Raw genomic sequence first — 25,383 nt, 5'->3', positions numbered from 1 at the left:
TAACAGGGTAGACGTTTGGAACCTAAATTAGCCATAGTTCTGTGAGTGAGAAATATTCAGCTTGCATAATGGTGAACACTTGAACAGGATTTTAACTTCTCTATCAAACATACAAGTAATTTAACATTTTGATATTTTGGTAAATTTTCTCTATAATTTAGTTAACACGGTGGACATTTATGAGTGGGACATACAGACTAACAACATGGAACATGGCCAAATAGATACAACTGAGTGTTTATATTTATGCAGCTTTGCACCATTGTTTTCCCACCAAATAAATAATGACACTTCCTGAATGTGGTGTCATTGTAGGAAGGGGTTGTTTTCTTAAATGGACAATTACAACAAACTAACAGGGTGGAAAGTGATATCAGGGACACAGAAAATCTTAAATAAAATAATAATAAATGCAATAATCCTGAAAAAAAACGTTATTGATGAGAGATAATTTAACTAGGAGCATAGAAAAAATGATTTTAAACATTTTATTATTTTATGGCTAATATTTATCGTGGAAGTTGATGAATTATAACGGGGGATATGGCAAAAATGCCTACATCGACTGAAAAAAAGAGTTCAAAATGCATAACATTTATTCCCTTTCAAGATTCATATTTTTGTGTTTTTAATGTACAGGACACGTGACCTTATATTTAAAGCCTTTTGGAATTGTCACGAGTGGAGTGTAGTGGGATGTGGAATCACACGCAGGACACAGAGAATAAATCCAAAGCACTTTAGTGAAAGTCCTTGAGTAAGCCCAAAACCGACAACAGGTCACGGGCGCAAACAAACGCACACTAGAACAAAAACGTCAGTATGCACAAAGTGCAGGTCTCTCTACAAAATAATCCAAAAATGAGAGAGAGAGCAAAACACAGAGCAAAACAACCACACGACAGCAGAACAATTACACACAACACCTAAACTAACAACAAGGAACTAAATAGGGTGCTTAATGAGACATAACACAAAACAGGTGTGACAAACAGACAAAACCAATCAAACAAGAAACATAGAACGGTGGCAGCTAGTACTCCGGAGACGACGACCGCCGAAACCTGCCCGAACAAGGAGGGGCCGCCTCGGCCGAAACCGTGACAGTACCCCCCCCTTGACGCACGGCTCCAGCCGTGCGCCGCCCCCGGCCTCGGGGACGACCCGGAGGACGCGGAGCAGGGCGCGTAGGATGACCACGATGGAATTCGGTCAGCAGGGACGGATCCAGAATGTCCCTCCTCGGCACCCAGCACCGCTCCTCCGGACCGTACCCCTCCCACTCCACGAGATATTGGAGATCCCCCATCCGGCGTCTCGAATCCAGGATGGTCCGAACAGTGTACGCCGGAGCCCCCTCGATGTCCAACGGGGGCGGAGGAGTCTCCTCAATCTCAAAGTCCTGGAGTGGACCAGCACCACCGGCCTGAGGAGAGACACATGGAACGAGGGGTTAATATTCTTGTAATCAATGGGCAGTTGTAACCTGTAACACACCTCGTTCAATCTCCTCAGGACTTTAAAAGGCCCAACAAACCGCCGACCCAGCTTCCGGCAGGGCAGGCGGAGGGGCAGGTTTCTGGTTGAGAGCCAGACTTGGTGCAACCAATTACCTTCAGAAGTCACATAATTAGTTAAATAAAGTCCACCTGTGTGCAGTCTAAGTGTCACATGATCTCTGTATATATACACCTGTTCTGAAAGGCCCCAGAGTCTGCAACACCACTAAGCAAGGAGCACCACCAAAAAGCGGCACCATGAAAACCAAGGAGCTCTCCAAACAGGTCAGGGACAAAGTTGTGGAGAAGTACAGATCAGGGTTGGGTTATAAAAAAATATCAGAAACTTTGAACATCCCACGGAGCACCATTAAATCCATTATTAAAAAATGGAAAGAATATGGCACCACAACAAACCTGCCAAGAGAGGGCCGCCCACCAAAACTCACAGACCAGGCAAGGAGGGCATTAATCAGAGAGTCAACAAAGAGACCAAAGATAACCCTGAAAGAGCTGCAAAGCTCAACAGCGGAGATTGGAGTGTCTGTCCATAGGACCACTTTAAGCCGGACACGCCACAGAGCTGGGTTTTATGGAAGAGTGGCCAGAAAAAAGCCATTGCTTAAAGAAAAAAAATAAGCAAACACGTTTGGTGTTCGCCAAAAGGCATGTGAGAGATTCCCCAAACATATGGAAGAAGATACTCTGGTCAGATGAGACTAAAATTGAGCTTTTTGGCCATCAAGGAAAACACTATATCTGGCGCAATCCCAACACCTCTCATCACCCCGAGAACACCATCCCCACAGTGAAGCATGGTGGTGGCAGCATCATGCAGTGGGGATGTTTTTCATCGGCAGGGACTGGGAAACTGGTCAGAATTGAAGGAAGGATGGATGCCGCTAAATACAGGGAAATTCTTGAGGGAAACCTGTTTCAGTTTTCCAGAGATTTGAGACTGGGACGGAGGTTCACCTTCCAGCAGGACAATGACCCTAAGCATACTGCTAAAGCAACACTCGAGTGGTTTAAGGGGAAACATTTAAATGTCTAGGAATGTCCTAGTCAAATCCCAGACCTCAATCCAATTGAGAATCTGTGGTATGACTTAAAGATTGCTGTACACCAGCGGAACCCATCCAACTTGAAGGAGCTGGAGCAGTTTTGCCTTGAAGAATGGGCAAAAATCCCAGTGGCTAGATGTGCCAAGCTTATAGAGACATAACGCAAGACACTTGCAGCTGTAATTGCTGCAAAAGGTGGCTCTACAAAGTATTGACTTTGGGGGGGGTGAATAGTTATGCATGCTCAAGTTTTCTGTATTTTTTTGGTCATATTTCTTGTTTGTTGCACAAGAAAAAATATTTTGCATCTTCAAAGTGGTAGGTATGTTGTGTAAATCAAATGATACAAACCCCCAAAAAATCTATTTTAATTCCAGGTTGTAAGGCAACAAAATAGGAAAAATGCCAAGGGGGGGGGGGGGGGTGAATACTTTCGCAAGCCACTGTAGGTCTATGTGATCCGAAGCGCAGTTTAACGTTAGACCAAACGGTTCACCTTTTCCATTGACTTTTGTAGACTAAGTCTGAATACGTCTGAATACTGTATTTTGAAATTTCTCGAGTAGAGCATGTTTCATTTGTAAACATACATAATGCAAATATCATAACAATTACATAATACATTCCTCACCTTTTCTGGTCATGATGAATTCTTATTTCCGAAGTAGCCATACAACAAATGACCATGCCCATCTCTAATTGCAACCTGGTCTCATAGACTAGACGTAACATAGTAAATGTACATCTGGGATACTCATATTAGTATGATATGTTACATTTGGTATGGTTACATATGACAGTAGGGTGGTTGGTCAGGGTGGACTGGTGGACGTATATCACAAACTACTAGCAACCCAAGGTTGTGAGTTCTAATCTCATCACGAACAACTTGAGCATTTTAGCAACTTTTCAACCACTTACTACTTTTTAGCAACTTTGCAAATACTGAACATGTTAGCAAACCCTTCGCCTAATCTTAACCCTTTTAGCTAACCCTTCGCCTAACACTAACCTTAACCCTTTTAGCCAACCCTTCCCCTAACGTAACCCTTTAGCCTAACTCCTAAACTTAACCCTAACCTTAACCCTAACCCCTAGCCTAGATAACATTAGCCACCTAGCCACCTAGCTAGAATTCGTCAAAAAGCATACATTTTGCATATTCATAGCATATAGTACTTTTAGAAAATTCATAACATATTGTACATTTTGAAAATTCATAACATATAATACGAATTGAAATTCGGACATCCATAAAATAATACATACAATACCGAAGGTAACATATACTAAATGGAGTGCCTCTGATTTATGTACAAAATAATATGACGTGCTCTGAGACCAGATTGCTCATTTAATTGGGACCATTAGATAGGCTATTAAAACTTCTAGTTTTTGCTCTATGCATCCGAAAGGGAACACGGTTTATACAGTAGAATTTACCAGGTGAACAGAAGTATGTACACTAAGTAGGCCTATATTTGTATTTTTTTCCAAGTAGACAATATCTATGTTCGGAAAATAAATAATTGCAAAACACTATTGAATTAAACGATCTGTTTACAGGTCCACACAAATTTGCAATTGTTTTTTGTCTTTCAGAAAATGGCAGAGACGGTCAGATATGCTACATCAAAGGTCACTGCAAAATAAAACATTCTGCCAACACCTCCAAAAACATTTGATCACGTTCGACAATTCTATTTCCTTTAGATACTGTTTTGGCCTAATTCCGATGCTTCCAAAGTATACAGAAAATAAGGCCATTATTGTCACCATAAAAGGTGAGTGATGGGCGGAGTTCTAATGCTCGTTCCCTCCGGCACAGTTTACGACTGATCTGATTGATAACGGGAAACATGCGTATGTCTGGCGAACGCAAAGTTGATAAATCTGAATATTTTTTGTGTGTGCGCGGTCTTTTCAGAAATTGCGCAGATATTTAGAGTAAACAGTTGACGCAACAGTTATAAATGAGGCCCCCCGCTCTCTAACACAGCTACATATCAGGTTGAGATAGTTTACCTGGACACTGTGAGGCTTGTCGGACTGGGGCTGGAGCTGGGGTCTGTGTCCAAGACATATTCAGGTCGCCACCGACTTCACAACCTTTTATCTCTTCAGCAGATACATGGCTGTTATTGGTTGCAACCACATCTGCACGTGGTTGTGTTTGGCCTTGGTTACTTCCTGAAAGAGACATTTTGTGTCCAAATAACTGTACAATTGTCTTATGCTCTTCTTCTGGTGCTATCTGTTAGTAAAGCAACACAACTTTATTAGAATGACCATGTTAGCTTATTCATAGTAGCACTCACCAGACATATTCGTCCCTCCTGCTTGAAAAGTTTTATGCATGATCAAGTCCTTTGTAATTCGGACATTGGTCACTTTTCGCATATCAACAGTGCTGTTGCAATCAGCATACACCGTTGGGCTGGATGACACTTCAAAACAAATGTGTTATTGCCTTGTTAGATGATGACCTTTTGTATGGCATGACCTTGCAGCCTTTAACCTGGCAAACCTGACCATTATATTTGATAGTATGTATACTAACACACATACACTGAGTGTACAACACATTAAAGACACCTGCTCTTTCCATGTCAAAGACTGACCAGGTGAATCCAGGTGAAAGGTATGATCCCTCATTGATGTCACCTGTTAAATCCACTTCAATCATTGTAAATGAAGGGGAGGAGACAGGTTAAAGAAGGATTTTTAAGCCTTGAGACAATTGAGCCATGGATTGTGTATGACAAAAGACTTAAGTGCCTTTGAATGGGGTATTACTGTAGGTGCCAGGCGCAGCGGTTTGTGTCAAGAACTGCAACGCTGCTGGGTTTTTCACACTCAACGGTTTCCCGTGTGTATCAAGTATGGTCCACCAACCAAAGGACATCCAGCCATCTTGACACAACTGTGGAAAGCATTGGAGTCACAATGGGCCAGCATCCCCGTGGAACACTTTCGACACCTTGTAGAGTCCATGCCACGAGGAAATGAGGGCAATTCAATAATAGGAAGGCATTCTTAATGTTTTGTACACTCAGTGTATGTATGTATGTTTATAATAAAATATATTTAAAAGCCTAGTGGTTAAGAGCATTGAGCCAGTAACCGAAAGGTCTCTGCTTCAAATCCCTGAGCCGACTAGGTGAACAATCGATGTGCCCTTGAGCAAGGCACTTAACCCTAATTGAACCCGTAAGTCACTCTGGGTAAGTGTCTGCTAAATGACAAAAAAATTAAATGTACACTACCAGTCAAAAGTTTTAGAACACCTACTCATTTAAGGGTGTTTCTATATTTTTGCTATTTTCTATAATAATAGCGAAGACATCAAAACAATGAAGTAACACATATGGAATCATGTAGTAACCAAAAAAGTGTATAAATATATTTTATATTTGAGATTCTTCAAATAGCCACCCTTTGCTTTGATGACATCTTTGCACACTCTTGGCATTCTCTCAACCAGCTTCATGAGGTAGTCACCTGGAATGCATTTCAAATAACAGGTGTACCTTCTTAAAAGTTAATTTGTGGAATTTATTTCCGTCTTAATGCATTTGAGCCAATCAGTTGTGTTGAGACAAGGTAGGGGGGTATACAGAAGATAGCCCTATTTGGTAAAAGACCAAGTCCAAGGACTCCCGAGTGGCACAGTGGTCTAAGGCACTGCGCCACTAGAGATCCTGGTTCGAATCCAGGCTCTGTCGTAGCTAGCCGCGACCGGGAGACCCATGGGGCGGCGCACAATTGGCCCAGCGTCGTCCAGGGTAAGGGAGGGAATGGCCGGCAGGGATGTAGCTCAGTTGGTAGAGCATGGCATTTGCAACGCCAGGGTTGTGGGTTCGATTCTCACGTGGGGCCAGTATGAAGAAAAAATAAAAATAATAATGTATGCACTCACTAACTGTAAGTCGCTCTGGATAAGAGCGTCAGCTAAATGAATAAAATGTAAATGTAATGTAAATATTATGGCAAGAACAGCTCAAAAGACATGAAGGTCAGTCAATACGGAACATTTCAAGGACTTTGAAAACTTCTTCAATTGCAGTTGCAAAAACCATCAAGCGCTATGATGAAACTGGCTCTCATGAGGACCGCCACAGGAATGGAAGACCCAGAGTTACCTCTGCTGAGGATAAGCTCATTAGAGTTACCCACAACCCTGGACATTAAAGCCCAAATAAATGCTTCACAGAGTTCATGTAACAGACACATCTCAACATCAACTGTTCAGAGAGGACTGTGTGAATCAGGCCTTCATGGTTGAATTGCTGCAAAGAAACCACTACTAAAGGACACCAATAAGAAGAAGAGACTTGCTTGGGCCAAGAAACACGAGCGATGGACATTAGACCTGTGGATATTTTTCCTTTGGTCTGGAGTCCAAATTGGCGATTTTTGGTTCCAACCGCCGTGTCTTCGTGAGATGCGGTGTGGGTGAACGGATGATCTCCGCATGTGTATTTCCCACCGTAAAGCATGGAGGAGGAGGTGTTATGGTGTGGGGGTGCTTTGCTAGTGACACTGTCAGAAATTTATTTAGAATTCAAGGCACACTTAACCAGCAAGTCTACCACAGCATTCTGCAGTGATACACCATCCCATCTTGTTTGGGGTTAGTGGGACTATCATTTGTTTTTCAACTGGACAATGACCCAACACACCTCCAGGCTGTGTAAGTGCTATTTTACCAAAAAGGAGAGTGATGGAGTTCTGCATCAGATGACCTGGCCTCCGCAATCCCCCGACCTCAACCAAATTGAGTTGGTTTGGGATGAGTCCGACCGCAGAGTGAAGGAAAAGCAGCAAACAAGTGCTCAGCAAACTGTATGTGTAAACTCCTTCAAGATTTTTGGAAAAGCATTACAGGTGAAGCTGGTTGAGAGAATACCAAGAGTGTGCAAAGCTGTCATCAAGGCAAAGGGTGGCTATTTGAAGAATCTCAAATATAACAGATATTTTTTATTTGTTTAACACTTTTTTGGTTACTACATGATTCCATATGTGTTATTTCATAGTTTTGATGTTCTTCACTATTATTCTACAAATCCTTGAATGCGTAGGTGTTCCAAAACTTTTGACCGGCAGTGTATGTTTGTAATAATGACCATATGAAGAATTTTTCAATTAAATGTCTTTAATCACAACAAATGTTGACGTAAAACTGTATGCTACTGTACCTTGTGTGCGCTTGCTGAAATGCTGTTCAAGGTCTGGATAACGTGCCTGCTCTTTCTTCAGAATCTCATGGAACTCCACACATGGGCTCTCACCCTTTTCCATGATTGTATCCAAAAGAAGACAGATCTTCGCTGGAACAGTGGCTTGGTTGGAAACAGCTTTTCCTTGTTTAACTGATAAAATATCTTCACACTTTTCAATTATATACTCAGGGTCTTTTGATAACCACAGGCACAGGTCTGTCTTCTTTGACTTCAGAAATTCCATGGTCTAAATGTTTAAAAGAGATGCATACAGTAAGGTGAGGCTCAAACTTTATGATGCATACGATAAACTACTCAACTACCTGCATAAAACACATCATTATTTTATGTTAAAATGCAATCAAAGATGAGTGACAATTAAACAGGTTACATAGAAGTGATCCTAATACTGTACAGAATATATTACCTGAGTACAAACTATCAATAATCATAATTAACATTGAAAGGGTTGTGTGATGTAACCATTGGCCTCATTGTAATATAGTCTGCTCTAAAGTTGTTTTTACTTTCACTATTGAAGACATACACTATATTTGATGTATATTCGATGTAATTACTGTTTAAAATACACTTAAAGGAAAGATTCACCCATGTTGAATGTTATATTGTTTTTGTACAATATGTGGTCCTCTGTAGCTCAGCTGGTAGAGCACGGCGCTTGTAACGCCAAGGTAGTGGGTTCGATCCCCGGGACCACCCATACACAAAAAAAATGTATGCACGCATGACTGTAAGTCGCTTTGGATAAAAGCGTCTGCTAAATGGCATATTATTATTATATTATTACATCTCTGAGCGATGTTCTGTGGATTCCCAGGATCATTTCCTGTTTTCATGTGTATCTGAACTACTGCCTTTCAAGCAGTTTCGCATCGTATCAAATCAAATCAAATCAAACTGTATTTGTCACATGCGCCGAATACAACAGCTGTAGTAGACCTTACGGTGAAATGCTTACTTACAAGCCCTTAACCAACAATGCAGTTCAAGAAAGAGTTACCAAAAATATTTACCAAATAAACTAAAGTAAAAAAGAATGAACAAACACAAACAAAATAACAATAACGAGGCTATATACAGGGGGGTATATATGCAGTCAATGTGCGGATGTACAGGTTAGTCGAGTTAATTTGTACATGTAGGTTGGGGTAAAGTCACTATGCATAGATAATAGACAGCGGGTAGAAGCAGTGTAAAAACAAATGGAGGAGGGGGGGTGAATCTTTCCTTTAAGCAACAACTCATGCCATTACAAACTGTACAACATCTAGACTTTATGTTGATAAGCTGTAACTGTGGAAGTATGAGAAAGTACAAGCAGTTCTGGTTTGGTGAGGGAAATGAGTGAAGTCTATAGAGTCCCGTAAACTAGACGAACAACTGGTGGTTTTCAAAAGAGCGGGAGCAGCCATATCTCACACAACATACCGTTTAAAGACTGCAGAACAGGAAGGTAAACTTACCAGCCAGATGTTTAACAGAGCAGGATCTGGTAGTTAACGTGAATGTGGAGACTTTACAACTTTCCGTGCTGACAAGCTATTTGGCGGAAACAAAAGTGCTCTTACTGCCAGAAATGTGAGAAACGTATTTAATTTGTGTAAGCACAGCCAATAGCAGACATGCTGAGTCACAACAAAACTGAAAGTACAAGCGTGAACGGCGGGCTTGTAAAGTTGCAGCCAACAGAAATGCATGTTTTGTTATGAGTAAGAAATGGAACACGTGAAGTGAATCTAAGATGAATTATTAAGTTTCATTATGTTTGTGTTCAGGCTCCTGTTCTCAATGTGGGGTGGACCGGGGCCAAGGTCAATAGGCAAACGCTGTGGAGCGTGCCATATAAAAATGTAATGAGTAGAACTGACGTTAATACTTATTTTACATGTCAGGGGGACATGTTTGTTCTATATAATATAACTGTACTACCCGGGTCTACTGCACTGTACTGTCTGTAGATCTACTGTATTGTACTGCCTGTAGGTCTACTGTAATGTACTGCCTGTAGGTCTACTTTACTGTACTGCCTTTAGGTCTACTGTACTGTACTGCCTGTAGGTCTACTGTATTGTACTGCCTGTAGGTCTACTGTATTGTACTGCCTGTAGGTCTACTGTAATGTATTGTCTGTAGGTCTACTGGATTGTACTTTCTGTAGGTCTACTGGATTGTACTTTCTGTAGGTCTACTGTACTGTACTGCCTGTAGGTCTACTGTATTGTACTGCCTGTAGGTCTACTGTATTGTACTGCCTGTAGGTCTACTGTAATGTACTGCCTGTAGATATCCTGGATTGTACTTTCTGTAGATATACTGGATTGTACTGCCTGTAGATCTAATGTATTGTACTGCCTGTAGGTCTACTTTACTGTACTGCCTTTAGGTCTACTGTACTGTACTGCCTGTAGGTCTACTGTATTGTACTGCCTGTAGGTCTACTGTAATGTATTGTCTGTAGGTCTACTGTATTGTACTGCCTGTAGATATCCTGGATTGTACTTTCTGTAGATATACTGGATTGTACTGCCTGTAGATCTAATGTATTGTACTGCCTGTAGGTCTACTTTACTGTACTGCCTTTAGTTCTACTGTACTGTACTGCCTGTAGGTCTATTGCACTGTACTGCCTGTAGGTCTACTGTATTGTACTGCCTGTAGGTCTACTGGATTGTACTTTCTGTAGGTCTACTGTATTGTACTGCCTGTAGATATGTTGTATAGTACTGCCTGTAGGTCTACTGTACTGTACTGCCTGTAGGTCTACTGCACTGTACTGCCTGTAGATCTACTGTATTGTACTGCCTGTAGGTCTACTGCACTGTACTGCCTGTAGGTCTACTGTACTGTACTGCCTGTAGGTCTGCTGTATTGTACTGCCTGTAGATATACTGGATTGTACTTTCTGTAGGTCTACTGTACTGTACTGCCTGTAGGTCTACTGGATTGTACTTTCTGTAGGTCTACTGTACTGTACTGCCTGTATTATTTGTAAAGAAGGGGTCTGCAACCATATAATGACATTAGGGAAAGGGTCTGCTACCAATATAATGCGATTAGGGAAGAGGCTTCCTGAGGAAAAGCGCCCATGACCTTTTGGAGTACATTATAGGTGACATCTGGACGTTGAAAGCTAAGGTAGAGTGGTACTAAAATAAGTTAATCATTTGCCCTAAGGGGAGGGACTGTATATGCTATGTAACATGATTATGCATTTGTGTGTATAAAAGGGAGCTCTAAGCTAAAGGAAGACAGTTGTGGCTGCATGGACCCAACTCGGCTTTTTGTTCTTCAATAAAGTCTAAATTCTTAAATTCACAGGCTCTGATGTCTTGAGAGATATTTTTGAGTTGATTATCTAGTCAAATGTTTCTACAACACCTGTAGGTCTACTTTACTGTACTGCCTTTAGGTCTACTCTACTGTATTTCCTGTAGATCTACTGTATTGTACTGCCTGTAGGTCTACTTTACTGTACTACCTTTAGGTCTACTGTACTGTACTGCCTGTAGGTCTATTGCACTGTACTGCCTGTAGGTCTACTGTATTGTACTGCCTGTAGGTCTACTGGATTGTACTTTATGTAGGTCTACTGTGTTGTACTGCCTGTAGATATATTGTATTGTACTGCCTGTAGGTTTACTGTATTGTACTGCCTGTAGGTCTACTGTACTGTACTGCCTGTAGGTCTACTGTGTTGTACTGCCTGTAGGTCTACTTTACTGTACTACCTTTTGGTCTACTGTACTGTACTGCCTGTAGGTATATTGCACTGTACTGCCTGTAGGTCTACTGTACTGTACTGCCTGTAGATCTACTGTATTGTACTGCCTCTAGGTCTACTGTACTGTACTGCTTGTAGGTCTACTTTACTGTACTGCCTTTAGGTCTACTGTATTGTACTGCCTGTAGGTCTACTGCACTGTAATACCTCTAGGTCTACTGTACTGTACTGCCTGTAGGTCTACTGTGTTGTACTGCCTGTAGGTCTACTTTACTGTACTACCTTTTGGTCTACTGTACTGTACTGCCTGTAGGTCTACTATATTGTACTGCCTATAGGTCTACCGTACTGTACTGCCTGTAGATCTACTGTATTGTACTGCCTCTAGGTCTACTGTACTGTACTGCCTGTAGGTTTACTGTATTGTACTGCATGTAGGTCTACTGCACTGTACTGCCTGTAGGTCTACTGTGTTGTACTGCCTGTAGGTCTACTTTACTGTACTACCTTTTGGTCTACTGTACTGTACTGCCTGTAGATATACTGGATTGTACTTTCTGTAGGTCTACTGTACTGTACTGCCTGTAGGTCTACTCTACTGTATTGCCTGTAGATCTAATGTATTGTACTGCCTGTAGGTCTACTTTACTGTACTGCCTTTAGTTCTACTGTACTGTACTGCCTGTAGGTCTATTGCACTGTACTGCCTGTAGGTCTACTGTATTGTACTGCCTGTAGGTCTACTGGATTGTACTTTCTGTAGGTCTACTGTATTGTACTGCCTGTAGATATGTTGTATAGTACTGCCTGTAGGTCTACTGTACTGTACTGCCTGTAGGTCTACTGTATTGTACTGCCTGTAGGTCTACTTTACTGTACTGCCTGTAGGTCTACTGTACTGTACTGCCTGTAGGTCTAATGTATTGTACTGCCTGTAGGTCTAATGTATTGTACTGCCTGTAGGTCTACTTTACTGTACTGCCTGTAGGCCTACTGTATTGTACTGCCTGTAGGTCTACTGCACTGTACTGCCTGTAGGTCTACTGTACTGTACTGCCTGTAGGTCTGCTGTATTGTACTGCCTGTAGATATACTGTATTGTACTTTCTGTAGGTCTACTGTACTGTACTGCCTGTAGGTCTACTGTATTGTACTGCCTGTAGGTCTACTGTACTGTACTGACTGTAGGTCTACTTTACTGTACTGCCTTTAGGTCTACTGTACTGTACTGCCTGTAGGTCTACTGTATTGTACTGCCTGTAGGTCTACTGTAATGTATTGTCTGTAGGTCTACTGTATTGTACTGCCTGTAGATATACTGGATTGTACTTTCTGTAGGTCTACTGTACTGTACTGCCTGTAGTAATACTGGATTGTACTTTCTGTAGGTCTACTGTACTGTACTGCCTGTAGGTCTACTGGATTGTACTTTCTGTAGGTCTACTGTATTGTACTGCCTGTAGGTCTACTGTATTGTACTGCCTGTGTGGTATTATTTTATGTATCATGAAGGCAAATGTAGGGAAAGGTCAAAGGTAAAATAATAATATTAGTAATAAGCATGGATATGTTGTAAAATTGAAATCTATATGCCTTGGAGTGTTTATGGATTGAGAGCCAGTTGAATATAGAGCAGAGACATTTGTGTGTTTTTCATGGACTCTCTGCAGATGGTCTGGGTGTGTCAATGACGTGATGGCTGTGTGGAGATAGAAGTAACAATGGAACTAGTATTATCATTTGTTTGCTTATGACCCTATGACCTGACACATGGCCACATGCACATAAACTCAAGGGCCAGGGAGGGTGGTAAATGATAAATGCCTTAATGTATGTACGTATATTATTTGTAAAGAAGGGGTCTGCAACCATATAATGACATTAGGGAAAGGGTCTGCTACCAATATAATGCGATTAGGGAAGAGGCTTCCTGAGGAAAAGCGCCCATGACCTTTTGGAGTACATTATAGGTGACATCTGGACGTTGAAAGCTAAGGTAGAGTGGTACTAAAATAAGTTAATCATTTGCCCTAAGGGGAGGGACTGTATATGCTATGTAACATGATTATGCATTTGTGTGTATAAAAGGGAGCTCTAAGCTAAAGGAAGACAGTTGTGGCTGCATGGACCCAACTCGGCTTTTTGTTCTTCAATAAAGTCTAAATTCTTAAATTCACAGGCTCTGATGTCTTGAGAGATATTTTTGAGTTGATTATCTAGTCAAATGTTTCTACAACACCTGTAGGTCTACTTTACTGTACTGCCTTTAGGTCTACTCTACTGTATTTCCTGTAGATCTACTGTATTGTACTGCCTGTAGGTCTACTTTACTGTACTACCTTTAGGTCTACTGTACTGTACTGCCTGTAGGTCTATTGCACTGTACTGCCTGTAGGTCTACTGTATTGTACTGCCTGTAGGTCTACTGGATTGTACTTTATGTAGGTCTACTGTGTTGTACTGCCTGTAGATATATTGTATTGTACTGCCTGTAGGTTTACTGTATTGTACTGCCTGTAGGTCTACTGTACTGTACTGCCTGTAGGTCTACTGTGTTGTACTGCCTGTAGGTCTACTTTACTGTACTACCTTTTGGTCTACTGTACTGTACTGCCTGTAGGTATATTGCACTGTACTGCCTGTAGGTCTACTGTACTGTACTGCCTGTAGATCTACTGTATTGTACTGCCTCTAGGTCTACTGTACTGTACTGCTTGTAGGTCTACTTTACTGTACTGCCTTTAGGTCTACTGTATTGTACTGCCTGTAGGTCTACTGCACTGTAATACCTCTAGGTCTACTGTACTGTACTGCCTGTAGGTCTACTGTGTTGTACTGCCTGTAGGTCTACTTTACTGTACTACCTTTTGGTCTACTGTACTGTACTGCCTGTAGGTCTACTATATTGTACTGCCTATAGGTCTACCGTACTGTACTGCCTGTAGATCTACTGTATTGTACTGCCTCTAGGTCTACTGTACTGTACTGCTTGTAGGTCTACTTTACTGTACTGCCTTTAGGTCTACTGGATTGTACTGCCTGTAGATATATTGTATTGTACTGCCTGTAGGTTTACTGTATTGTACTGCATGTAGGTCTACTGCACTGTACTGCCTGTAGGTCTACTGTGTTGTACTGCCTGTAGGTCTACTTTACTGTACTACCTTTTGGTCTACTGTACTGTACTGCCTGTAGGTATATTGCACTGTACTGCCTGTAGGTCTACTGTACTGTACTGCCTGTAGATCTACTGTATTGTACTGACTGCAGGTCTACTGTACTGTACTGCTTGTAGGTCTACTTTACTGTACTGCCTTTAGGTCTACTGGATTGTACTGCCTGTAGGTCTACTGTACTGTACTGCATGTAGATCTACTGTATTGTACTGCCTGTAGGTCTACTATATTGTACTGCCTATAGGTCTACCGTACTGTACTGCCTGTAGATCTACTGTATTGTACTGCCTCTAGGTCTACTGTACTGTACTGCTTGTAGGTCTACTGTACTGTACTGCCTGTAGGTCTACTGGATTGTACTGCATGTAGGTCTACTGTACTGTACTGTACTGCCTGTATGTCTATTGGATTGTACTTTCTGTAGATCTACTGTACTGTACTGCCTGTTTGTCTACTGTATTGTACTGCCTGTAGGTCTACTGTATTGTACTGCCTGTAGGTCTACTTTACTGTACTGCCTCTAGGTGTACTGTACTGTACTGCCTGTAGGTCTACTGCACTGTACTGCCTGTAGGTCTACTGTATTGTACTGCCTGTAGGTCTACTTTACTGTACTGCCTGTAGGTCTACTGTACTGTACTGCCTTTAGGTCTACTCTACTGTATTTCCTGTAGATCTACTGTATTGTACTGCCTGTAGGTCTACTTTACTGTACTACCTTTAGGTCTACTGTACTGTATTGCCTGTAGGTCTATTGCACTGTACTGCCTGTAGGTCTACTGTATTGTACTGCCTGTAGGTCTACTGGATTGTACTTTATGTAGGTCTACTGTATTGTACTGCCTGTAGATATATTGTATTGTACTGCCTGTAGGTCTACTGTATTGTACTGCCTGTAGGTCTACTTTACTGTACTGCCTGTAGGTCTACTGTACTGTACTGCCTGTAGGTCTACTGTATTGTACTGCCTGTAGGTCTACTTCACTGTACTGCCTGTAGGTCTACTACACTGTAATGCCTCTAGGTCTACTGTACTGTACTGCCTGTAGGTCTACTGTGTTGTACTGCCTGTAGGTCTACTTTACTGTACTACCTTTTGGTCTACTGTACTGTACTGCCTGTAGGTATATTGCACTGTACTGCCTGTAGGTCTACTGTACTGTACTGCCTGTAGATCTACTGTATTGTACTGACTGCAGGTCTACTGTACTGTACTGCTTGTAGGTCTACTTTACTGTACTGCCTTTAGGTCTACTGGATTGTACTGCCTGTAGGTCTACTGTACTGTACTGCATGTAGATCTACTGTATTGTACTGCCTGTAGGTCTACTATATTGTACTGCCTATAGGTCTACTGTATTGTACTGCCTGTAGGTCTACTGTATTGTACTGCCTGTAGGTCTACTTTACTGTACTGCCTCTAGGTCTACTGTACTGTACTGCCTGTAGGTCTACTGTACTGTACTGCCTGTAGGTCTACTGTATTGTACTGCCTGTAGGTCTACTTTACTGTACTGCCTGTAGGTCTACTGTACTGTACTGCCTGTAGGTCTACTGTACTGTACTGCCTGTAGGTCTACTGTACTGTACTGCCTGTATATCTACTGTACTATACTGCCTGTAGGTCTACTGTACTGTACTGCCTGTAGGTCTACCGTACTGTACTGCCTGTAGATCTACTGTACTGTACTGCCTGTAGGTCTACTGTAATGTACTGCCTGTAGATATACTGTACTGTACTGCCTGTAGGTCTACTGAACTGTACTGCCTGTAGGTCTACTGTACTGTACTGCCTGTATGTCTACTGTACTGTACTGCATGTAGATCTACTGTACTGTACTGCCTGTAGGTCTACTGTATTGTACTGCCTGTAGGTCTACTGTATTGTACTGCCTGTAGATATACTGCACTGTACTGCCTGTAGGTCTACTGTATTGTACTGCCTATAGATATACTGTATTGTACTGCCTGTAGGTCTACTGCACTGTACTGCCTGTAGGTCTACTTTACATTACTGCCTGTAGGTCTACTGTATTGTACTGCCTGTAGGTCTACTTTACTGTACTGCCTGTAGGTCTACTGTACTGTACTGCCTGTAGATCTACTGTATTGTACTGCCTGTAGGTCTACTTCACTGTACTGCCTGTAGGCCTACTGTATTGTACTGCCTGTAGGTCTACTGCACTGTACTGCCTGTAGGTCTACTATACTGTACTGTCTGTAGGACTACTGTATTGTACTGCCTGTAGATATACTGGATTGTACTTTCTGCAGGTCTACTGTACTGTACTGCCTGTAGGTCTACTGGATTGTACTTTCTGTAGGTCTACTGTATTGTACTGCCTGTAGGTCTACTGTATTGTACTGCCTGTAGGTCTACTTTACTGTACTGCCTTTAGGTCTACTCTACTGTATTGCCTGTAGATCTAATGTATTGTACTGCCTGTAGGTCTACTTTACTGTACTGCCTGTAGGTCTACTGTACTGTACTGCCTTTAGGTCTACTCTACTGTATTTCCTGTAGATCTACTGTATTGTACTGCCTGTAGGTCTACTTTACTGTACTACCTTTAGGTCTACTGTACTGTATTGCCTGTAGGTCTATTGCACTGTACTGCCTGTCGGTCTACTATATTGTACTGCCTGTAGGTCTACTGGATTGTACTTTATGTAGGTCTACTGTATTGTACTGCCTGTAGATATATTGTATTGTACTGCCTGTAGGTATACTGTATTGTACTGCCTGTAGGTCTACTTCACTGTACTGCCTGTAGGTCTAATGTACTGTACTGCCTGTAGGTGTACTGTATTGTACTGCCTGTAGGTCTACTTCACTGTACTGCCTGTAGGCCTACTGTATTGTACTGCCTGTAGATCTACTGTACTGTACTGCCTGTAGGTCTACTGTGTTGTACTGCCTGTAGGTCTACTTTACTGTACTACCTTTTGGTCTACTGTACTGTACTGCCTGTAGGTATATTGCACTGTACTGCCTGTAGGTCTACTGTACTGTACTGCTTGTAGGTCTACTTTACTGTACTGCCTTTAGGTCTACTGGATTGTACTGCCTGTAGGTCTACTGTACTGTACTGCATGTAGATCTACTGTATTGTACTGCCTGTAGGTCTACTATATTGTACTGCCTATAGGTCTACCGTACTGTACTGCCTGTAGATCTACTGTATTGTACTGCCTCTAGGTCTACTGTACTGTACTGCTTGTATGTCTACTGTACTGTACTGCCTGTAGATCTACTGGATTGTACTGCATGTAGGTCTACTGTACTGTACTGTACTGCCTGTATGTCTATTGGATTGTACTTTCTGTAGATCTACTGTACTGTACTGCCTGTAGGTCTACTGTATTGTACTGCCTGTAGGTCTACTGTATTGTACTGCCTGTAGGTCTACTTTACTGTACTGCCTCTAGGTCTACTGTACTGTACTGCCTGTAGGTCTACTGTACTGTACTGCCTGTAGGTCTACTGTATTGTACTGCCTGTAGGTCTACTTTACTGTACTGCCCGTAGGTCTACTGTACTGTACTGCCTGTAGGTCTACTGTACTGTACTGCCTGTAGGTCTACTGTACTGTACTGCCTGTAGGTCTACCGTACTGTACTGCCTGTAGATCTACTGTACTGTACTGCCTGTAGGTCTACTGTAATGTACTGCCTGTAGATATACTGTACTGTACTGCCTGTAGGTCTACTGAACTGTACTGCCTGTAGGTCTACTGTACTGTACTGCCTGTATGTCTACTGTACTGTACTGCATGTAGATCTACTGTACTGTACTGCCTGTAGGTCTACTGTATTGTACTGCCTGTAGGTCTACTGTATTGTACTGCCTGTAGATATACTGCACTGTACTGCCTGTAGGTCTACTGTACTGTACTGCCTGTAGATATACTGTATTGTACTGCCTGTAGGTCTACTGCACTGTACTGCCTGTAGGTCTACTTTACATTACTGCCTGTAGGTCTACTGTATTGTACTGCCTGTAGGTCTACTTTACTGTACTGCCTGTAGGTCTACTGTACTGTACTGCCTGTAAGTCTACTGTATTGTACTGCCTGTAGGTCTACTGCACTGTACTGCCTGTAGGTCTACTATACTGTACTGTCTGTAGGACTACTGTATTGTACTGCCTGTAGATATACTGGATTGTACTTTCTGCAGGTCTACTGTACTGTACTGCCTGTAGGTCTACTGGATTGTACTTTCTGTAGGTCTACTGTATTGTACTGCCTGTAGGTCTACTGTATTGTACTGCCTGTAGGTCTACTTTACTGTACTGCCTTTAGGTCTACTCTACTGTATTGCCTGTAGATCTAATGTATTGTACTGCCTGTAGGTCTACTTTACTGTACTGCCTGTAGGTCTACTGTACTGTACTGCCTTTAGGTCTACTCTACTGTATTTCCTGTAGATCTACTGTATTGTACTGCCTGTAGGTCTACTTTACTGTACTACCTTTAGGTCTACTGTACTGTATTGCCTGTAGGTCTATTGCACTGTACTGCCTGTAGGTCTACTGTATTGTACTGCCTGTAGGTCTACTGGATTGTACTTTATGTAGGTCTACTGTATTGTACTGCCTGTAGATATATTGCATTGTACTGCCTGTAGGTCTACTGTATTGTACTGCCTGTAGGTCTACTTTACTGTACTGCCTGTAGGTCTACTGTACTGTACTGCCTGTAGGTCTACTGTATTGTACTGCCTGTAGGTCTACTTCACTGTACTGCCTGTAGGCCTACTGTATTGTACTGCCTGTAGGTCTACTGCACTGTACTGCCTGTAGGTCTACTACACTGTAATGCCTCTAGGTCTACTGTACTGTACTGCCTGTAGGTCTACTGTGTTGTACTGCCTGTAGGTCTACTTTACTGTACTACCTTTTGGTCTACTGTACTGTACTGCCTGTAGGTATATTGCACTGTACTGCCTGTAGGTCTACTGTACTCTACTGCCTGTAGATCTACTGTATTGTACTGACTGCAGGTCTACTGTACTGTACTGCTTGTAGGTCTACTTTACTGTACTGCCTTTAGGTCTACTGGATTGTACTGCCTGTAGGTCTACTGTACTGTACTGCATGTAGATCTACTGTATTGTACTGCCTGTAGGTCTACTATATTGTACTGCCTATAGGTCTACCGTACTGTACTGCCTGTAGATCTACTGTATTGTACTGCTTGTAGGTCTACTGTACTGTACTGCCTGTAGATCTACTGGATTGTACTGCATGTAGGTCTACTGTACTGTACTGTACTGCCTGTATGTCTATTGGATTGTACTTTCTGTAGATCTACTGTACTGTACTGCCTGTAGGTCTACTGTATTGTACTGCCTGTAGGTCTACTGTATTGTACTGCCTGTAGGTCTACTTTACTGTACTGCCTCTAGGTCTACTGTACTGTACTGCCTGTAGGTCTACTGTACTGTACTGCCTGTAGGTCTACTCTACTGTATTGCCTGTAGATCTAATGTATTGTACTGCCTGTAGGTCTACTTTACTGTACTGCCTGTAGGTCTACTGTACTGTACTGCCTGTAGGTCTACTGGATTGTACTTTCTGTAGGTCTACTGTATTGTACTGCCTGTAGGTCTACTGTATTGTACTGCCTGTAGGTCTACTTTACTGTACTGCCTTTAGGTCTACTCTACTGTATTGCCTGTAGATCTAATGTATTGTACTGCCTGTAGGTCTACTTTACTGTACTGCCTGTAGGTCTACTGTACTGTACTGCCTTTAGGTCTACTCTACTGTATTTCCTGTAGATCTACTGTATTGTACTGCCTGTAGGTCTACTTTACTGTACTACCTTTAGGTCTACTGTACTGTATTGCCTGTAGGTCTATTGCACTGTACTGCCTGTAGGTCTACTGTATTGTACTGCCTGTAGGTCTACTGGATTGTACTTTATGTAGGTCTACTGTATTGTACTGCCTGTAGATATATTGCATTGTACTGCCTGTAGGTCTACTGTATTGTACTGCCTGTAGGTCTACTTTACTGTACTGCCTGTAGGTCTACTGTACTGTACTGCCTGTAGGTCTACTGTATTGTACTGCCTGTAGGTCTACTTCACTGTACTGCCTGTAGGCCTACTGTATTGTACTGCCTGTAGGTCTACTGCACTGTACTGCCTGTAGGTCTACTACACTGTAATGCCTCTAGGTCTACTGTACTGTACTGCCTGTAGGTCTACTGTGTTGTACTGCCTGTAGGTCTACTTTACTGTACTACCTTTTGGTCTACTGTACTGTACTGCCTGTAGGTATATTGCACTGTACTGCCTGTAGGTCTACTGTACTGTACTGCCTGTAGATCTACTGTATTGTACTGACTGCAGGTCTACTGTACTGTACTGCTTGTAGGTCTACTTTACTGTACTGCCTTTAGGTCTACTGGATTGTACTGCCTGTAGGTCTACTGTACTGTACTGCATGTAGATCTACTGTATTGTACTGCCTGTAGGTCTACTATATTGTACTGCCTATAGGTCTACCGTACTGTACTGCCTGTAGATCTACTGTATTGTACTGCTTGTAGGTCTACTGTACTGTACTGCCTGTAGATCTACTGGATTATACTGCATGTAGGTCTACTGTACTGTACTGTACTGCCTGTATGTCTATTGGATTGTACTTTCTGTAGATCTACTGTACTGTACTGCATGTAGATCTACTGTATTGTACTGCCTGTAGGTCTACTATATTGTACTGCCTATAGGTCTACTGTATTGTACTGCCTGTAGGTCTACTGTATTGTACTGCCTGTAGGTCTACTTTACTGTACTGCCTCTAGGTCTACTGTACTGTACTGCCTGTAGGTCTACTGTACTGTACTGCCTGTAGGTCTACTGTATTGTACTGCCTGTAGGTCTACTTTACTGTACTGCCTGTAGGTCTACTGTACTGTACTGCCTGTAGGTCTACTGTACTGTACTGCCTGTAGGTCTACTGTACTGTACTGCCTGTATATCTACTGTACTATACTGCCTGTAGGTCTACTGTACTGTACTGCCTGTAGGTCTACCGTACTGTACTGCCTGTAGATCTACTGTACTGTACTGCCTGTAGGTCTACTGTAATGTACTGCCTGTAGATATACTGTACTGTACTGCCTGTAGGTCTACTGAACTGTACTGCCTGTAGGTCTACTGTACTGTACTGCCTGTATGTCTACTGTACTGTACTGCATGTAGATCTACTGTACTGTACTGCCTGTAGGTCTACTGTATTGTACTGCCTGTAGGTCTACTGTATTGTACTGCCTGTAGATATACTGCACTGTACTGCCTGTAGGTCTACTGTATTGTACTGCCTATAGATATACTGTATTGTACTGCCTGTAGGTCTACTGCACTGTACTGCCTGTAGGTCTACTTTACATTACTGCCTGTAGGTCTACTGTATTGTACTGCCTGTAGGTCTACTTTACTGTACTGCCTGTAGGTCTACTGTACTGTACTGCCTGTAGATCTACTGTATTGTACTGCCTGTAGGTCTACTTCACTGTACTGCCTGTAGGCCTACTGTATTGTACTGCCTGTAGGTCTACTGCACTGTACTGCCTGTAGGTCTACTATACTGTACTGTCTGTAGGACTACTGTATTGTACTGCCTGTAGATATACTGGATTGTACTTTCTGCAGGTCTACTGTACTGTACTGCCTGTAGGTCTACTGGATTGTACTTTCTGTAGGTCTACTGTATTGTACTGCCTGTAGGTCTACTGTATTGTACTGCCTGTAGGTCTACTTTACTGTACTGCCTTTAGGTCTACTCTACTGTATTGCCTGTAGATCTAATGTATTGTACTGCCTGTAGGTCTACTTTACTGTACTGCCTGTAGGTCTACTGTACTGTACTGCCTTTAGGTCTACTCTACTGTATTTCCTGTAGATCTACTGTATTGTACTGCCTGTAGGTCTACTTTACTGTACTACCTTTAGGTCTACTGTACTGTATTGCCTGTAGGTCTATTGCACTGTACTGCCTGTCGGTCTACTATATTGTACTGCCTGTAGGTCTACTGGATTGTACTTTATGTAGGTCTACTGTATTGTACTGCCTGTAGATATATTGTATTGTACTGCCTGTAGGTATACTGTATTGTACTGCCTGTAGGTCTACTTCACTGTACTGCCTGTAGGTCTACTGTACTGTACTGCCTGTAGGTGTACTGTATTGTACTGCCTGTAGGTCTACTTCACTGTACTGCCTGTAGGCCTACTGTATTGTACTGCCTGTAGATCTACTGTACTGTACTGCCTGTAGGTCTACTGTGTTGTACTGCCTGTAGGTCTACTTTACTGTACTACCTTTTGGTCTACTGTACTGTACTGCCTGTAGGTATATTGCACTGTACTGCCTGTAGGTCTACTGTACTGTACTGCCTGTAGATCTACTGTATTGTACTGACTGCAGGTCTACTGTACTGTACTGCTTGTAGGTCTACTTTACTGTACTGCCTTTAGGTCTACTGGATTGTACTGCCTGTAGGTCTACTGTACTGTACTGCATGTAGATCTACTGTATTGTACTGCCTGTAGGTCTACTATATTGTACTGCCTATAGGTCTACCGTACTGTACTGCCTGTAGATCTACTGTATTGTACTGCCTCTAGGTCTACTGTACTGTACTGCTTGTATGTCTACTGTACTGTACTGCCTGTAGATCTACTGGATTGTACTGCATGTAGGTCTACTGTACTGTACTGTACTGCCTGTATGTCTATTGGATTGTACTTTCTGTAGATCTACTGTACTGTACTGCCTGTAGGTCTACTGTATTGTACTGCCTGTAGGTCTACTGTATTGTACTGCCTGTAGGTCTACTTTACTGTACTGCCTCTAGGTCTACTGTACTGTACTGCCTGTAGGTCTACTGTACTGTACTGCCTGTAGGTCTACTGTATTGTACTGCCTGTAGGTCTACTTTACTGTACTGCCCGTAGGTCTACTGTACTGTACTGCCTGTAGGTCTACTGTACTGTACTGCCTGTAGGTCTACTGTACTGTACTGCCTGTATATCTACTGTACTATACTGCCTGTAGGTCTACTGTACTGTACTGCCTGTAGGTCTACCGTACTGTACTGCCTGTAGATCTACTGTACTGTACTGCCTGTAGGTCTACTGTAATGTACTGCCTGTAGATATACTGTACTGTACTGCCTGTAGGTCTACTGAACTGTACTGCCTGTAGGTCTACTGTACTGTACTGCCTGTATGTCTACTGTACTGTACTGCATGTAGATCTACTGTACTGTACTGCCTGTAGGTCTACTGTATTGTACTGCCTGTAGGTCTACTGTATTGTACTGCCTGTAGATATACTGCACTGTACTGCCTGTAGGTCTACTGTACTGTACTGCCTGTAGATATACTGTATTGTACTGCCTGTAGGTCTACTGCACTGTACTGCCTGTAGGTCTACTTTACATTACTGCCTGTAGGTCTACTGTATTGTACTGCCTGTAGGTCTACTTTACTGTACTGCCTGTAGGTCTACTGTACTGTACTGCCTGTAAGTCTACTGTATTGTACTGCCTGTAGGTCTACTGCACTGTACTGCCTGTAGGTCTACTATACTGTACTGTCTGTAGGACTACTGTATTGTACTGCCTGTAGATATACTGGATTGTACTTTCTGCAGGTCTACTGTACTGTACTGCCTGTAGGTCTACTGGATTGTACTTTCTGTAGGTCTACTGTATTGTACTGCCTGTAGGTCTACTGTATTGTACTGCCTGTAGGTCTACTTTACTGTACTGCCTTTAGGTCTACTCTACTGTATTGCCTGTAGATCTAATGTATTGTACTGCCTGTAGGTCTACTTTACTGTACTGCCTGTAGGTCTACTGTACTGTACTGCCTTTAGGTCTACTCTACTGTATTTCCTGTAGATCTACTGTATTGTACTGCCTGTAGGTCTACTTTACTGTACTACCTTTAGGTCTACTGTACTGTATTGCCTGTAGGTCTATTGCACTGTACTGCCTGTAGGTCTACTGTATTGTACTGCCTGTAGGTCTACTGGATTGTACTTTATGTAGGTCTACTGTATTGTACTGCCTGTAGATATATTGCATTGTACTGCCTGTAGGTCTACTGTATTGTACTGCCTGTAGGTCTACTTTACTGTACTGCCTGTAGGTCTACTGTACTGTACTGCCTGTAGGTCTACTGTATTGTACTGCCTGTAGGTCTACTTCACTGTACTGCCTGTAGGCCTACTGTATTGTACTGCCTGTAGGTCTACTGCACTGTACTGCCTGTAGGTCTACTACACTGTAATGCCTCTAGGTCTACTCTACTGTATTGCCTGTAGATCTAATGTATTGTACTGCCTGTAGGTCTACTTTACTGTACTGCCTGTAGGTCTACTGTACTGTACTGCCTGTAGGTCTACTGGATTGTACTTTCTGTAGGTCTACTGTATTGTACTGCCTGTAGGTCTACTGTATTGTACTGCCTGTAGGTCTACTTTACTGTACTGCCTTTAGGTCTACTCTACTGTATTGCCTGTAGATCTAATGTATTGTACTGCCTGTAGGTCTACTTTACTGTACTGCCTGTAGGTCTACTGTACTGTACTGCCTTTAGGTCTACTCTACTGTATTTCCTGTAGATCTACTGTATTGTACTGCCTGTAGGTCTACTTTAC

At 42.3% G+C, this 25,383-nt stretch overlaps 1 long non-coding RNA gene across 1 annotated transcript; it reads right to left on the bottom strand.

Annotated features, from left to right (window-relative positions):
• Positions 1-724: 724 nt before the first annotated feature.
• LOC311143358 lies at positions 725-9,436 on the bottom strand. The gene is made up of 5 exons (XR_014614411.1): positions 9,270-9,436; positions 7,762-8,032; positions 4,882-5,010; positions 4,589-4,753; positions 725-1,426 (listed from the first exon to the last, which is right to left on the bottom strand). It is a non-coding gene; the product is annotated as an uncharacterized lncRNA (long non-coding RNA).
• Positions 9,437-25,383: the final 15,947 nt, after the last annotated feature.

This window comes from Coregonus lavaretus (genome assembly GCF_964263955.1).
Source record: "Coregonus lavaretus genome assembly, chromosome: 16".
NCBI lineage: Eukaryota > Metazoa > Chordata > Actinopteri > Salmoniformes > Salmonidae > Coregonus > Coregonus lavaretus.
This window is presented reverse-complemented; position numbering and strand designations above follow the sequence as displayed.